Below are 15,340 nucleotides of genomic sequence, written 5' to 3'. Positions count from 1 at the left end.
ATTTTAAGCCCCCATTGTTTTATTTCTTATGGCTATATTCTTTACATTTACATATTTCCTCTAACTGAAATCTACTTTCCTACAAGGTATGAGAGATATGATCCAATTCATTTCTTTTCCAGGTGGCTACCTAGTTTTACCAACAAAATGCATCAAATATGTTTTCCTTCCTGATTTGAAATGCAGCTTGTATTATGCACTAAAATCCCTAGTGAGTTTCTATGCATTTTTTTCCTTATCCTCTATTCATGTGCTCCTGACAAAGTGCCTTTCTTTATTTGTGTCTGATAGGGTTGGTTTTACTAACGGCATTAGTTTGGGGATTGTCACAATTATTCTTGATTTTTCAGGTTTTCTTTTCCTTTTTTTTTCTCTCTCTTTCACGGTTTTGTTTTGTTTAGTACTGTGGATTGAATTTGGGGTCTGTATGCTGGGCAAGAGCCCACATTTTGAGTCATGTCCCAGCCCTCCTTTTATTTGTGTTTTTGTTTCTAAGATACTGTTGCCCTAACTTTGCCCTGGCTAGCCTGGAACTCTCAATCCTTCTGTTTCTGCCTTCTAAGTAGCTGTGATTTCAGGTGTGCACCACTGTGCCCAGTTTATTTTTCATTTTATGGCACTGACTTTAAGATTAGATTGTCTTGTTTTATAAAAGCAAAAATATGATATTATATAAATAATATCATATATAATATTAAACATACTACATATAACATATGCAAATAACACAATATATCCCTTTTGTATTACATTAAGCAAAATATAATATGTAATATGTACAAAATAACATATATTTGTATTACATGTAATGATTATGAGTGATATGTTATTTTGTGTATATGTGTATTGTGTTTAATATATATGACACCATTTATCAATTGTAATATATCATATATCATTTATTTTTAATGTTATATATAGGGATCAATATGCAAAGTATTGTTGGTATGTACAGTTATACTCTTGTGAGTGTATATTTGTATATTTACTAATCTGTCATTCATTTATAGAAAATTTGGAACGTACTGAGAGTTTGGATTAACAGAAAACTTCCACCTCTACAATGCTGAACAATCTATATAAGATTATGATAAAGTTTTGTATTTATTAAACCCTCTTTTGTCTCTCAGTATTTTGGAGTACAGAGGCTCCTCATTTACGATGAAATTACTTCCTCATAAACTCATTGGAAGTTAAACACATCATAAGCCAAAAATGTATTTAGGGAGCTTGCTGTTCAGCTCAGTGATAGAGCACATGCTACAGATGTGCTAGGGCTTGGGCTCAACGCCCAGCACCACGACAAACAAAGCATAGTATTTAATATTCCCAACCTACAGAGCATCATGGCTTAGGTTAGCCCACTTTAAACATGCTCAGAACACTTCTGAGTTGGGTAAAATTTCTTTATCATTTTATAATCAAGAGTTGAATATCTCATGGAATTTATTAACTGCTGAAAGTGAAAAACTTGAATGAGTGTCTAATGAACACTGATGCTCAGCATCATTTAGTGTGAATATTGACCACTTGAGCCTAGTGGTCAATATTAGATTAGCAAGAGCTCAAAATTCAGTACCATTTAAAAAAAGAGAGAGACGACTCAATCATGAGGGCTTCATCCTTGTGAATGGATCAATGCCATTGTCCTGGAATTGGGTTAGTTATCACAGGAGTGGCCTTTTTGGAAAAGTCAGCTCTCTCACATTTGTGTTCTCTTCTTCATTCCCTCTGCTCATGCAGTGCTCTCTGGTTGTATGATGTCATTCATCTTGTTATTAAGCAGCAAGAAGGCATTCATGAGAGAAATCCCTGGATCTTAGCCCTCCCAATCTCCTGAACTGTGAACTGAGCAAGAGCCTATCCTGCACAAGTTACTCAGTCTATGGTACTCTGTAAGAACACCAGAAAACAGACGAAGACCATGTGTCTTGACATGAGTGTGTTTTACGCTATCCTATTTGGAGTTTCTTGGATTTATATATACATATTTTTCATGATGTTTTCAGCCATTATTTCTTCAAATATTCTACTTCTTTCTCTAATATTCCATATCATACGTTGGTCCACTTCACAGTGTGCCACTTAAGCTCAGTTCACTTTTTTCACTCTCTTTTCTTTCTGCTACTCAGACTCAATAGTTTCTACTGTCCTATCTTCCAATTTCCTTGTCTTATGTCTACTCCAGTCTGTGGTTGAGATTTTCTAGTAAGTTTTCCAGTACAGTTTTTCATACTTTTCAGTTTCAGAATTAATTTATACTTAAAATAGTTGCATTTATTTTCATTTTGTTTAGACAATTTTTCCTGAATTTCTCTAGTTTTTTTTTTTTTTTTTAGCTCTTTGGGCATATTAAGACGATTTATTTAAAGTCTTTGTCTAATAAGTTCAATGTCTGGGCTTCTTCAAGGATAGTTTCTGTCAGTTTACTTTGTTCTGCTTAATGGGTCATCTATTTTATATCTTCTGAAATTTTTAGTTGAAAATTAACAATTTGAATATTATATGGTAAGTGTTGATCAAATTCTTCTTCGCCCTAGGTTTTGCTATTTTATTAACTATAGCTCTCCATCTGTTTAACATATGTCCAGATATTTTTGCAACAAATTATTTTGCACCATTTCATGTGTGGTTACTAAAGTAACTCTTGTTTTAACTTGCATTCAGCAAGGTCTTTGCAGATTGGCTCTGTGCTGTGGTACTCCAGCACTCAACCAGGCTAGACCTGAAGCTAGGGACCACCCTGAGGTGAAAGTCTCAGTTTTTCCAGATCTATTGTGAGTGTGTGTCTTGCCCGGGTGTGCATAGGACTTGGTAAAACCCATCATATGCATAGATTCTTTCAAATGCTAGTTGCTCAAGGATGTCTCCCCTCCCCCTCTACCCCTAATTGTTTGCCCTAAGCATTACCAAGTTGTTAGCTCACCTTGCAATGTTTTTGAGCAATGTTTACTTTTTTCAAACTGAATTCCAGATTAGGTGAAAAAAAGGTGGGCATTTTATATTAGACTTCCAGGCAGCCTCCAGATGGGTCAGAACAGACAAATGTGATAATTTGAGAATTAGGTATTCTCTGTTTGCCTCTGGATCCAGGGAGCAGGCCACTTTTGCTTCAAGATCTGCCACACTGGGGAGGGGATGAGGCAAGGGCAAGTTTAACCACTGTGGGTTACAAGGCTTTCCCACCATGTTCAGGTTTCCTTTTCCTTGACTTACCATTTTCTTGCTTTCTGAAAACATTTGACTATTTCCCAGAATTCTGACAAAATTGGTTCTGAGTTTCTGTTTGTTTATTTCTTCTTCTCCTGGAGGAGACACGAAGGCTGCCTATTCCACAGTTTTCTTGAAATTACTACTAATTGTTCTGTTTTAAAGTATATTTTTATTGAGGCAAAGCATACCTTCAGAAAAGTACACAAAACATGAGTATGAGCTGGATTTTCCACTGAGAACACCTGCTTAACAAGTAATCAGATCATGAAAGAAGTCGAGGGCCAGGCATTATGGCATATCTGTAATTGCAGCTACTGGGCAGGCACTGTGGTCTGAGGCCAGCCCCAGTCAAATGCATGAGTCCCCATACAAAAAAAAAAAAAGAAATCTAAAGCAGAAATAGTTTGGAGTGTGACTCAAGTGATAGAGCACTTGCTTAATAAGAGGGCCTGAGTTCGAAATCCTAGTTCTGCCAAAAATATAAAAGATGAAAGGAGAGATCTGTTTAATAACATTTTGTGGGGTACAGAGGGGCTGCTCCAGGGGTTCTGGTCTTCTCTGGGCTTAGGAATAAGCTCACAAGACACAGATAGTGCACACACGGGTAGATTTATTAGAGAAAGAAAAGGCCATAGCTGGAGCAGCGGAGCCCAGAAACCATGGCTCCCAGGTGAGATGAAGGCTGGGCTTTTTATGGACGCTTTAACTCAGGGTTAGGGTAAGGGTTAGGTGGGTTCTTTCCACTGGTCGTGGATTTGCACATGTAGGCTCTCTTTGATGAGCTGGTCTGTTTACCCCTTATGGGCGGAAACAACCTTGAGAGCATGCTATTGATCAGCCCCCCGTGGGGCAGATTTGAGACCATGTATCTTCTTCTCAGGGTGCAGGGCTCATAGTGCTCCCTGTGGGGGATGGGATACTGACTCACTCATCTGTCCCTTAGGTTCCAGACCCAGCAACATAGTACCTAGGGTTTAAAATATGATGTTTTTCACCATAAAATGTTTTAAGAAACATCTTAGAGTCTTTACTCCCATTTCCTGGGGAACAGGAGATATTTCACCCTTTCTTTACCCTGCTTCTCCCTACTTTATCTGGTTAAACGAAAATAAAATTCTTGCTGAAACCTCAAAAAAAAGAAAGAAAGTAGATCTTATTTCATTTTTCAAAAAAATTATAAATAAATAAAAGGAAATTTTTGGAGGTAATGGATATGACTAGTATCCTTTATTGTGATGGTTTCATGGGTACTGTGCATGTATCCAACCTCATCAAAATGTAGATATTAAATATATCCAATTACTTGTGCCTCAGTAAAGCTTAAAAAGAAGACTATTACTTACTCTCCAAAGTTTCCCCTTATGCCTACTTACCTGCTCTTAGGTGTGACCAGCCCTCAAGTGTGACTACCTCCAAACTCTAACAAGTTACATGAGTTTATTCTCTTTTTAAGCTTTTGTAAGTGGAATTACACTGTATGTATTCTTTTGTTTTCTAACATATTCTACCCGGTATTATGTTTTAAGGATTCATCCATGAATTTGTGTATATTTATAATTTATTAATTTTCATTGCTGTATAGTTTTCTCAGTGCTGTCCTTTCTCTTGTTGATACATTTTGTTATTTACAGTTTTTGCTATCATATACTAGCACCTGCAGTTTGTGCAGATCTTTTCCTAGTAATGAGTGCCTATACCTATGATGAAAACCAATAGGTCACAGAAGATGTGTACATTAAGCTCCAGTTTTCTAAACTACTCTACCAAATGGCAGACCTGATAACCCTCAGGCAAGCTCACATAGCACAACATCTTCATTAAAATCTGCCAGTCTGCGGTGTACTTTTTGTATCTTTGCTGATGTATGAGCTGTTGTTTTCTCACACTTTTTACTACAACCAGCAGAATCTGAGTGCTCTGGGTCCTCTAAATTTTCACTGTCCTTTGGTATTGTCAGCCTTTTCACTTCAAGTGGTCTAATGGATGTAAAGTAAATTGCACTGTGGTTTTAATCTGTATTTCCATGAATTATAACAAAACTGAAAAGGCTTTCTTTTTTTGCTATTGATTGATCTTGCTCTTGTTCTCTCTGTTTAAAAATTTTGCCTGTTGTTTAAGTGGGGTGTTCATTTATATAATGAACTACAAGAGTTATTTATAAATGGTGAAACTGAAATTTTTGTTTTAGTTTTTGATTTTGAGACAAAAGTAAAGTTACATAGCTGGGGGTAGCCTGCAACTTATGACCCTCCTGTTTCCTGAGTGATGGAAATACAGATGTTGCTACCAAGCTGGAGAGAGTGAAAATTGTTACATTTTATGTTTTACTTTTTTGCTGCTAGTATATAAGCATATTTTAAAAATATGTACCTTTTTTTCCTTTGATTGTTAAATTCAGTTACTAATTCAAGTAAGTGTTTAGTAGATAACTTAGGTTTCTCTATGTAAAGAATTAGGTAACATTTGAGTAAGGAAAATGTATTTTTGGACATTTTATGTTTTCTTTTCTTCTTTCATATTATCTATGACTTTGCTGATATTTTGCCTACTTGTTCTTCCAACTAATAACAAAAGAGGAAGTTAAAATCTTCAAAAATGACTGCAGAATTATTTAGTCCTATTCGGAATTCCATCCATTTTCACTTCATGTGATTTAAAAATAAGATTTTATGTCTTCTACTTGAGTTAACCTTTTCATTATGAAATATGCCCGTACATCTCCATCAGCTAACTTCTGTGTAAGTCGTACCAGATTTCAGTATAGCTATTCCGGGTGCTTACTCTGCATACTGAGTCTCCTTTCCATTGTTTTCTCTCAAATTATATTTCTTTTTATATTTAAGATGTAGGATTTTTTTTTGGAAACTGCATGGGAATAAGTCAGGCACTTTTTGACAAATGTGACAATCTTTGCAATTTATTTTGTATATTTAGGCAAGTGTTCTACCACTCACCACATCCCCAGCTCATGTTGTAACACTTAAAATACTTACAGCTGTGATTGGATTTAGTTATAGTATTTTATTCTCGGTCTTCTCTTTGTTCCTTGCAGATTTTTCTTTGTTTATCCTTTCCTATGTCTTTGTGACTATTTTAAACTTTCTTAGAATGATTTTCTAATAATTTGTGGACATATTAACAATACATTTTTGCACTATTTTCCTAATGGTTGACATAGATATTAGTGTACACTAACTTTTCCCAGTTTATTTAGACTGAACTATTATACTCATGCATGATATTTGTCTCCTCCTAATAATTTCTGTCATAATTTCCATATGTATTACATTTAAATAAAATACTAGCATAAAAATGTTATTATTGCCTATATGTAGGTATAGATTAGCTTTATTTTTATTAATTCTGCATTATAGTCACTGAACTCTTTTTGAATTTTGGATTTATCATACATAAATAATATGAGGGGATTTCATTGTGATAGCTCCATACATGCCTGCAGTGTACCTTGAACAAATTCTTAAATTTACCAATTTGTGACTTCTGTCAACTTTCTAAACTCTCTTATCATTGTTGTGCCCCATTTTTCTCCTTCCTTTTTTTCTGGGACTCCAATTACATGCATGTTACAACTTTTGATATCGTCTCATGATTGCATGAGGCAGTTTAGATGTCCCCAACCTTCTACTTTTTCTACTTCAACTTGGAGAGTGTATATTGATCATTGTCATTTTGATTTTTACTCAGTTTAATGGGGTTCTTTTTTCTTTTCAGATATTGGATTTTTCAATTCCAAAATTTTTCAACATTTCTTTTATATAGTATCCACTTCTCTATTAAGGTCCTATGCCTAATATTTTATTGTGAGAATGTTTTACAGCCTAAAAGGTAGTTACAAATACTTCTTCAAAATCCCTCTTTACTGGCTGACCTCAATGCCTGGATCATCTCAGTTGATTTGTATCTGTTATTATTTTCATTTGGAAGAGGCCAAAATCCTGAAATCTACAAACGACTTTGAGAATGTAGTTTGGAGATGTTCATTAACATGAAGGAACTGATTCTGTCATGATCCTTCAAAGAAGTGATTTTTTTTTTTTTCTTGCTTGTTTCCTTTTGTTTTTGTTTTAATTGATAGTTAAGTGTACTGAAAAGAACTTGTCTCCTCTATGGGTATCTGATAACATTTTCAACTCTGCTTTTTTGCATTTTACTGAACTATCGTTCAGAGGTCAGCCACAGATTTGGTGAGAGTTTATCACAGAGCTCTAGGCTCCTTGGCTCTTATGCTCTGTTGTTTAAGATTTACTTTACCTTGGCTTTGTTTGCTTTAAAGCATGCTTTTTTAAAACCAGGTAAGACTACATATGTTCTCTCAAAGTTTTAATCACCCTGCACAGCATTGGGTGTGACCTAAACTCAGAATAAATTCTATAAAAAGAAAATCACAGAATCTTCTTGTTTCTTCAAAGTGTCCACTGTTCTCTAACATCTACAGTGCTCATTCTCTATTGTCTTTAGGTAGTTATATCTCTTTCCAGAGTTTATATTTGATTTTTGAGAGATGACTAGTATGATAGGCACTTTCTTGGTCATGCTAAAAATAGGACACATAAAATATATTTATTTAATATTTTAATTATGCAGTTGAAATATCTTCTGTAGCATGAGATTTAACATGTACATTTCCAGTGACTATAATGCTGATTTCACCTTATTCTAATTATGTTAATAATAATTTTCAGTTTTATTACATTCTGATAAGAGACTTTGTGTATGCCATTTTATTTCATGTAATTTAATGAAGTTTACTTTGTTTTCCAAAATGTGGCCCACTATAGTGAATGCATCTTCAATATTTGAAAAACAAAAGATTTTGTGTTTATTTTTTTAGGGAAAAATTCTCAGATAAATACGTTTGATAATTGTTTTTACGTATGTTACTTTGTCTTTTGCATTTTTAAGTTTATAGACAAATGAATTAATGTCTCCATTTTTCTATGTGTCTATGTTTCAAGGAATAGATTTCTTTTTTTTTCTTCTGTATAGCTTTTCTTTTTCTTTTTGTTTATTTCCTTTATTCATATGTGCATACAATGATTGTATCATTACTCCTGCCTTCCCCCACCCCTCCTTCTCACCCCCACTCCCTCGCTTCCAAGCAGATACTGTTTTGCCCTTATCTCTAATTTTGTTGAAGAGATGGTATAAACATTAATAAGGAGAACCAGGGATTTTTGCTAGTTGAGTAAGGACAGCTATATAGAGTGCGAGGTTCCTAGTTTTGCTTCCATGTACATATGTGCTACTTTCTAAAGTGATTCTTCTCGAACTAACCTTTTCTCTAGTTCCTAGTCCCCTTCTCCTATCAGCCTCTGTTGCTTTAAAGTTTCTACATTAGTTCCTTTGCATTGAAGACATCAAATGCTATCTTTTCTTTTTTTTTGGGGGGTTACTTACCTATCCTCATACCTCCCTTGTGTGCACTTGCCTTATCATGTAATCAAAGTCCTATCCCCTTGTGTTTTTCCTTTATCTAAAGTCTGTATATGAGGGAAAACATGATTTTTGTACTTCTGGGCCTGGCTAACTTCACTCAGGATGACGTTCTCCAGTTCCATCCACTTGCTCGTGAATGATAAGATTACATTCTTCTTCATGGCTATGTAAAATTTCAAGGAATATATTTCTCCTTGAAACATGTATACTATTCTTTTTGAATGCTACTTTTACTTGACATGTGTATGTGTTTGTATTTATATATATACATATATTATATGAAATGATATTTCCCTAAATGACTTAACTAAACCAGTCTATTATTAAGTGTGCAAACTTTCCTTTAAAATTTTGTATGCTCTTGAGAAAGCCTAAGCTGTGTGACTCCACAAACCTCCCTGAGATATTGGAGTCACACTTGGATAATTCTGACTGCTTCTAGCCAAAATAATAACAGCCATCACACTAGGTGCAGGAAAAAATTCAAAGACTTACCCTCAAATCAGCCTTTAATTGTACCTAACAGCTGTGACCTGCTGCACAGTCAGCAAGGCAGGTCCAGCCCCAGGGAAACCTTCCTCTCCCATGGCGATTTCTTTTTCTTATTTTTCTTTCCTTCACTCCTCCTTACTCCATCAAACAGAAATAAAGCATCAAACAGAATCAAACTTTCAACATCCTGAACCCCCAGCTTGTGGAAAGCCTCCCCACACCATGTCACACTGAGAAAATTTGGCACCATTTCTTACCACCGCTGCCACCGCCAGCAGCTCCAAGACTGCCTGTACATTAATTGACAGAATAAACAGGTGAGCAGCACACACCACATGGAACTCCCCTTTCCACTCCCAGGAACTTAAACCAGCACAACCCCTGGGCAGACTGATGCCCCCCAACAAAACTGAATAACAAACAGTGAACTGTAATCAAACACAGACAGAAGAGGGGCCAGGTAGAATGCTGAAACTGCATCAGAGAAAGGGGGTGGGACAAAGAGCTAATCTCAGCACCACACTATTAGTAAACAAACACAGGAAAGGCAGTGAAGACTGAGGGTGGGCAGGTGATAAGACAGTCCCTGAAGCAGGGAAGGTAGTGGATCACAGAGTTGATCTCTTGAGTCAGATAGCAGCATCCAAAACCAAACTTCCCTACAAAACTGAAAAACAAACTGAAAACTGTAATAAAACACAGGCAGTGGAGGGGGCGGGTAGAACACAACCTGCTCTAGAGAAAGGGGGCAGGAAAAAGAAATAAACTTCCAGCACTGAACTCTCAGTAAACAAACACAGTGATAAGTCACCTCTAAAGCAGGGCAGGTAGTGCATCACAGAGCTGTTGTCCTGAACCTGAAGGCAGCATTCAAAACCGAACTGCCTCACCTTGCTGGAGGAGAAGCTGACCAAACAGCTGCAGCTGAAGGGTAACACAGCTATCAGCTGGGGAAAACAATAGCTCTGACCATCCTGCATGATCTGCCAAACCTACCTCACCTCACAGTTTTAATTTAACTGGTAGACAGAAGAACAAAACACTATTCACAAGCCAATCACCTGGTGAGACCATGTCAGAGCTTCTGTTTATATGCCAATACCAGGACTGGCTGCCAGAGGAATAACTCCAGAACTTAAACTAAGACTGAAATTCTATTCTTCCTGAACCTGATGGGGTTTTCTTGTTGGTTTTTTTCCTGTTGTTTTTATTTGTTTGTTTGTTCAATTTATTGAACAAATCCACTTCATTTTCCCTCCTTCTCCTGTGCTAAAATCCATTGATCCCCTTCCTAACTACTCTTTCTGCCTCTTCTCACCCACTCTCTCCCCTTGCCCACAACTTCCCCTCTCATTCTCCCCCAACCTGTCACCAGACTTACCCTTCCCTCCTACATACTAATCACTGGCTGACCAACCTACTATACCAACTTCACACAATCCCAAACCCCTGCAATCCCTGACAAAAGCACCTTGCTCTACAACAACAGAAATACACCCAAACACACACAAGGGCCACAAAACCCAGCAATTCCTACACTGCTTCCCCCATTCACCCACCCTACTTCTTGCCTCCACTTTTAGTTCCTCCCTATCCAACTCCCCAAATTTCTGTAGCTAGCCTAACAAACATTAATCTCCCAACTCCCACTGCTTATAGATATTAACACCAAGGGGTATTCTATATAATATATAAACAACTGGTCAGGTAGTGAACTTGCAAATTAGTTATTGCTCAATTACACCTCAAGACCAGCGAAACAAACCTAGCTAACAACTAAGACAGCCACAACACAAAAATTAAATCAAGGGAAAGAAAACAGGTGACTAAAACCAACAACTAGCCTATCAACAACATAGTTGCACAGTACCAAGTGGAGCAATTGGAAGAAGAAGGGATGGAAACCACTCGCTTCCAAAAAAATAATTTAACATAGGACTTGGAGGGAAATGAAGACAATGGATACCCAGTCCTGACCCCAAAAAAACAATGATAAGTGACATTAAGGAACCCAGAAATGCCCACAAAAACATCCTCAAAGAAGAAATCTTGCAAGAAAACACAGAGAATTTCATGGAGAATATACTAGAAGAAGTTAACCAAAATGTCCAAGATGCACTCAAGAAATTGCAAGACACCAATAATAAAGAATATGAAAAGACACACTAACAAATAAATGATCTCAGAGGAGCCCTAAATAAACACCAAAGTGAAACAAAGAACACTATAAATAGAGAGATAAATTAATTAAAGTTGAAAATAAAAAAATACTAAAGAGGAAGTGACCCAAGATATTGTAAACCTCAGAAAAAAAGAATCATACAGAAACACAAAACATAGTGGAAGGCCACTCCAACAGACTAGAACAAGTGGAAGACAGATCTCAGAACTCAAAAATAATGAGAAATTAAAGAAAAAATCTGAAGAACTGTTAGTCAAACAACTCAAGAGCTGTGAAGTGAATATGCAAGAACTCACTGACTCCATCAAAAGACCAAACCTGAGAATCATGGTCATTGAAGAAGGAGAAGAGGTCCAAGCAAAAGGTATTCGTAATATACTCAATTAAATAATAACAGAAAATTTTCCAATCTCAAGAAAGTATTACCCATTCAGGTACAGGAAGCCTCCAGGACACAACAAACTTGACCGAAATAGAACCACCCCACAGCATATTATCATAAAAACAAAAGCACAGAGAATAAAAGAATATTGAAGGCTATACGAAGGAAAAAACAAATAGCATATAAAGGTAATTCCATCAAAATCAAAGCAGATTTCTAAAAGAAAACCTTAAAAGCAAGAAGGGCATGGAGTAAGGTATGCTAGACACTGAATGAAAACAACTTCAACCCTAAGCTACTGTACCCAGCAAAACTATCATTCAAAATAGATGGAGCAATGAAAATCTTCCATGATAAGCAAAAACTAAAACAATATATGACCACCAAGCCACCACTACAAAAGATTCTCCAAGGAATTCTGCACACAGAAGATAAAAGCAAATAAAACCATGAGAGGACAGGCAGTATCAAACTACAGAAGAAGAAAAGACAAGGAATCAAAGAGTAACATTGATTCAGCCACACATAATCAAATCCTTACACAACAAAAACATCTAAATGGCAGGAATCACCACATTCCTATCAATATTAACACTGAATGTCAATGGACTCAACTTCCACATTGAAAAATCTGTTTGGCAAACTGGATTAAAAGGGAAGATCCAACAATATGCTGTTTACAGGAGCTCCGTCTGATTGACAGAAACAAACACTGACTTATGGTGAAAGGCTGGAAGAAGATTTACCAAGATAATGGCCTCCAAAAACAGAGAAAGTATACTTATGTCAGAGAATACTTATATCAGAGAAAGTATACTTCAAACTTACATTGATCAAGCTAGATAAAGAAGGACACTTCATACTAATAAAAGGGGAAATACACCAAAAGGAAATAACAATTATCATCCAATGTCAGTGCACCCAATTTCATAAAACATACTCTAATGGACTTAAAAGCACATACAGACTCCAACACAGTGATAATGGTAGCCACCCTATCACCAATAGATAGGTCATCCAAACAAAAAATCAGTAAAGAAATTCTAGAACTTAATCACACCAAAGATCAAATGGACCTAACTAATGACTAAAGAATATTTCATCCACACAATATAGTCAAAACATCCCTATTTGCAGATGACATGATTCTATACATCAAAGACCCAAAAAACTCTACCCCAAATCTCCTTGACACCATAAACAGCTTTAGCAATGTGGCAGGATACAAAATCAACTTACAAAAATCATTAGCTTTTCTATACACCAAAAATGAACAAATTGAGAGTGAATATATGGAAAAATTCCATTTACAATAGCCTCAAAAAAAATCAAATACCTAGGAGTAAACTTAACAAAGGATGTGAATGCCCTTTACAATGAAAACTACAAACCTCTGAAGAAAGAGATCAAGGAAAACTACAGAAAATGAAAAGATCTCCCATGCTCATGGATTGGTAGAATCAACATAGTAATAATGGCTATACTACCAAAAGCAATCTACATGTTCAACGCAATATCCACCAAAATCCCAATGACATTCATCACAGAGATTGAAAAATCTACCCTAAAGTTCATTTGGAAATACAAGGGACCACGAATATCCAAGGCAATACTCAACAAAAAGAGCAATGCTGGAGGAATCACAATACCAGATTTCAAACTATGCTACAGAGCCATAGAAATAAAAGCAGTATGGTACTGGCACAAAAACAGATATGAAGACTAGCAGAACAGAATAGAGGATCTGGATACAAATCCACACAGCTACACCCACCTGATTTTTGACAAAGTCACCAAAACATCTGATGGAGAATAAACAGCCTCTTCAACAAATGTTGCTGGGAAAATTGATTATCTGCCTGCAGAAGACTGAAACTAGATTGATGTCTATCACTCTGTACTAGTATCAACTCAAAATGGATCAAGGACCTTAATATCAGACCTGAAACTCTGAAACTAGTACAGGAAAGAGCAAGGAATACTCTGGAAGCAATAGGTAAAGACAAGGACTTCCTCAATAGATCCCCAGCAGCTCAGCAATTAAGAGAAAGGATGGACACATGGGACTACATTAAATTAAAAAGCTCTGCACAACAAAAGAAATGGTCTCTAAACTGAAGAGACCACCCACAGAGTGGGAGAAAATATTTGCCATCTATACATCAAAGGACTGATAACCAAAATATATAGAGAGCTCAGAAAACTTAACTCCCTAAAAATGAATGAACCAATAAAGAAATGGGTAACTGAACTAAGCAGAGCTTTTTCGAAGGAAGAAATTCAAATGGCCAAAATACACATGAAAAAATGCTCACCATCTCTGGCCATTAAGGAAATGCAAATCAAAACCACACTAGGATTCCACCTCACTCCTGTTAGAATAGCTATTATCAAAAACACCACCAACAACAAATGTTGGTGAGGATGTGGGGAAAAAGGAACCCTCATACACTGCTGGTGGGAATGTAAGCTAGTACAACCACTTTGGAAAACAATATGGAGACTTCTTAAAAAACTAAACATAGATCTGCCATATGATTCAGCAATCCCACTCCTAAGTATATACCCAAAGGAATGTGACTCATGTTATTCCAAAGGCACCTGCACACCCATCTTCATTGCAGCGCTATTCACCATTACCAAGCTATGGAAACAGCCACAAAGCCCTACTACCTACGAAGCTAGAGGGGTAGGGAGAGAGGGAGAGGGCAGGGGCAGGGAGGAGAGATGGCCCCAAACAATGTATATACATATGAATAAATGAATAAACAATAAAAAAAATTGTATGCTCTTGTCTTTGTATCCTATAGTTAAGACTTACATATTTTTATTTGATATTAAAGCAAGTTTTTTCTTTAGAAACATCTATTTTATGTAGCATGAAAATGAAATTTTCCCTTATGGTCAAGTACAAACTCTCCTACTTTATAAATAATTTTTTGTAATTTCATTTAATAATACCACACATGTGTAGTCTTGTTTCTATACTATGCTTTTATATCTATTTTATCTTTGTGATACTTAAGAGAAGCATTCTATTTTTATGATGCAATTGGATTAATGAATTTTGTGTAATTATTTTGGTAATAGAAAGCTCTGTGTATCATTTGGTGCATGAGTATAATTTTATACATCAGTCTGAACTCTAAATCTCTTTAGAATATATGTATAAAAAGTTAATGAAACCTACCACTGGTGGCTCCCACCTGCAATCTTAGCTACACAGGAGACAGAGATCAGGAGGACGGTGGTTTGAAAACCCATCACAAAAAAAGGCTGATGGAGTGGCTCAAGGTGTAGTCCTGAGTTGAAACCATAGTACTGCAATAAAAAAAAAGTGAATTATATACTGCTGCTTTCTTCTGCTTACTTCTCTCCTTTACCTTTACTAATTCTGTATGTTAACTTCATCATCCTTTTAAGTATTTGCTTTTTATTATACATGTCCTTATATTCAGTCATTAACTTATAAGATTTAAATTATATATTTTGTGTCATAGGCATAAGTCTGAGAAAGCCAAGGCTATAATATTGCCTATTACATTTGGTTATTTCTTTTCTTCAAACGTATGTTAGGGGAACGTTACATGAAAAAATGCTCTTCAAGATATTCA

This window comes from Castor canadensis, chromosome 7 (assembly GCF_047511655.1).
Source record: "Castor canadensis chromosome 7, mCasCan1.hap1v2, whole genome shotgun sequence".
NCBI lineage: Eukaryota > Metazoa > Chordata > Mammalia > Rodentia > Castoridae > Castor > Castor canadensis.
The sequence above is the reverse complement of the archived record's forward strand: the minus strand, read 5'-3'. Positions refer to the sequence as shown.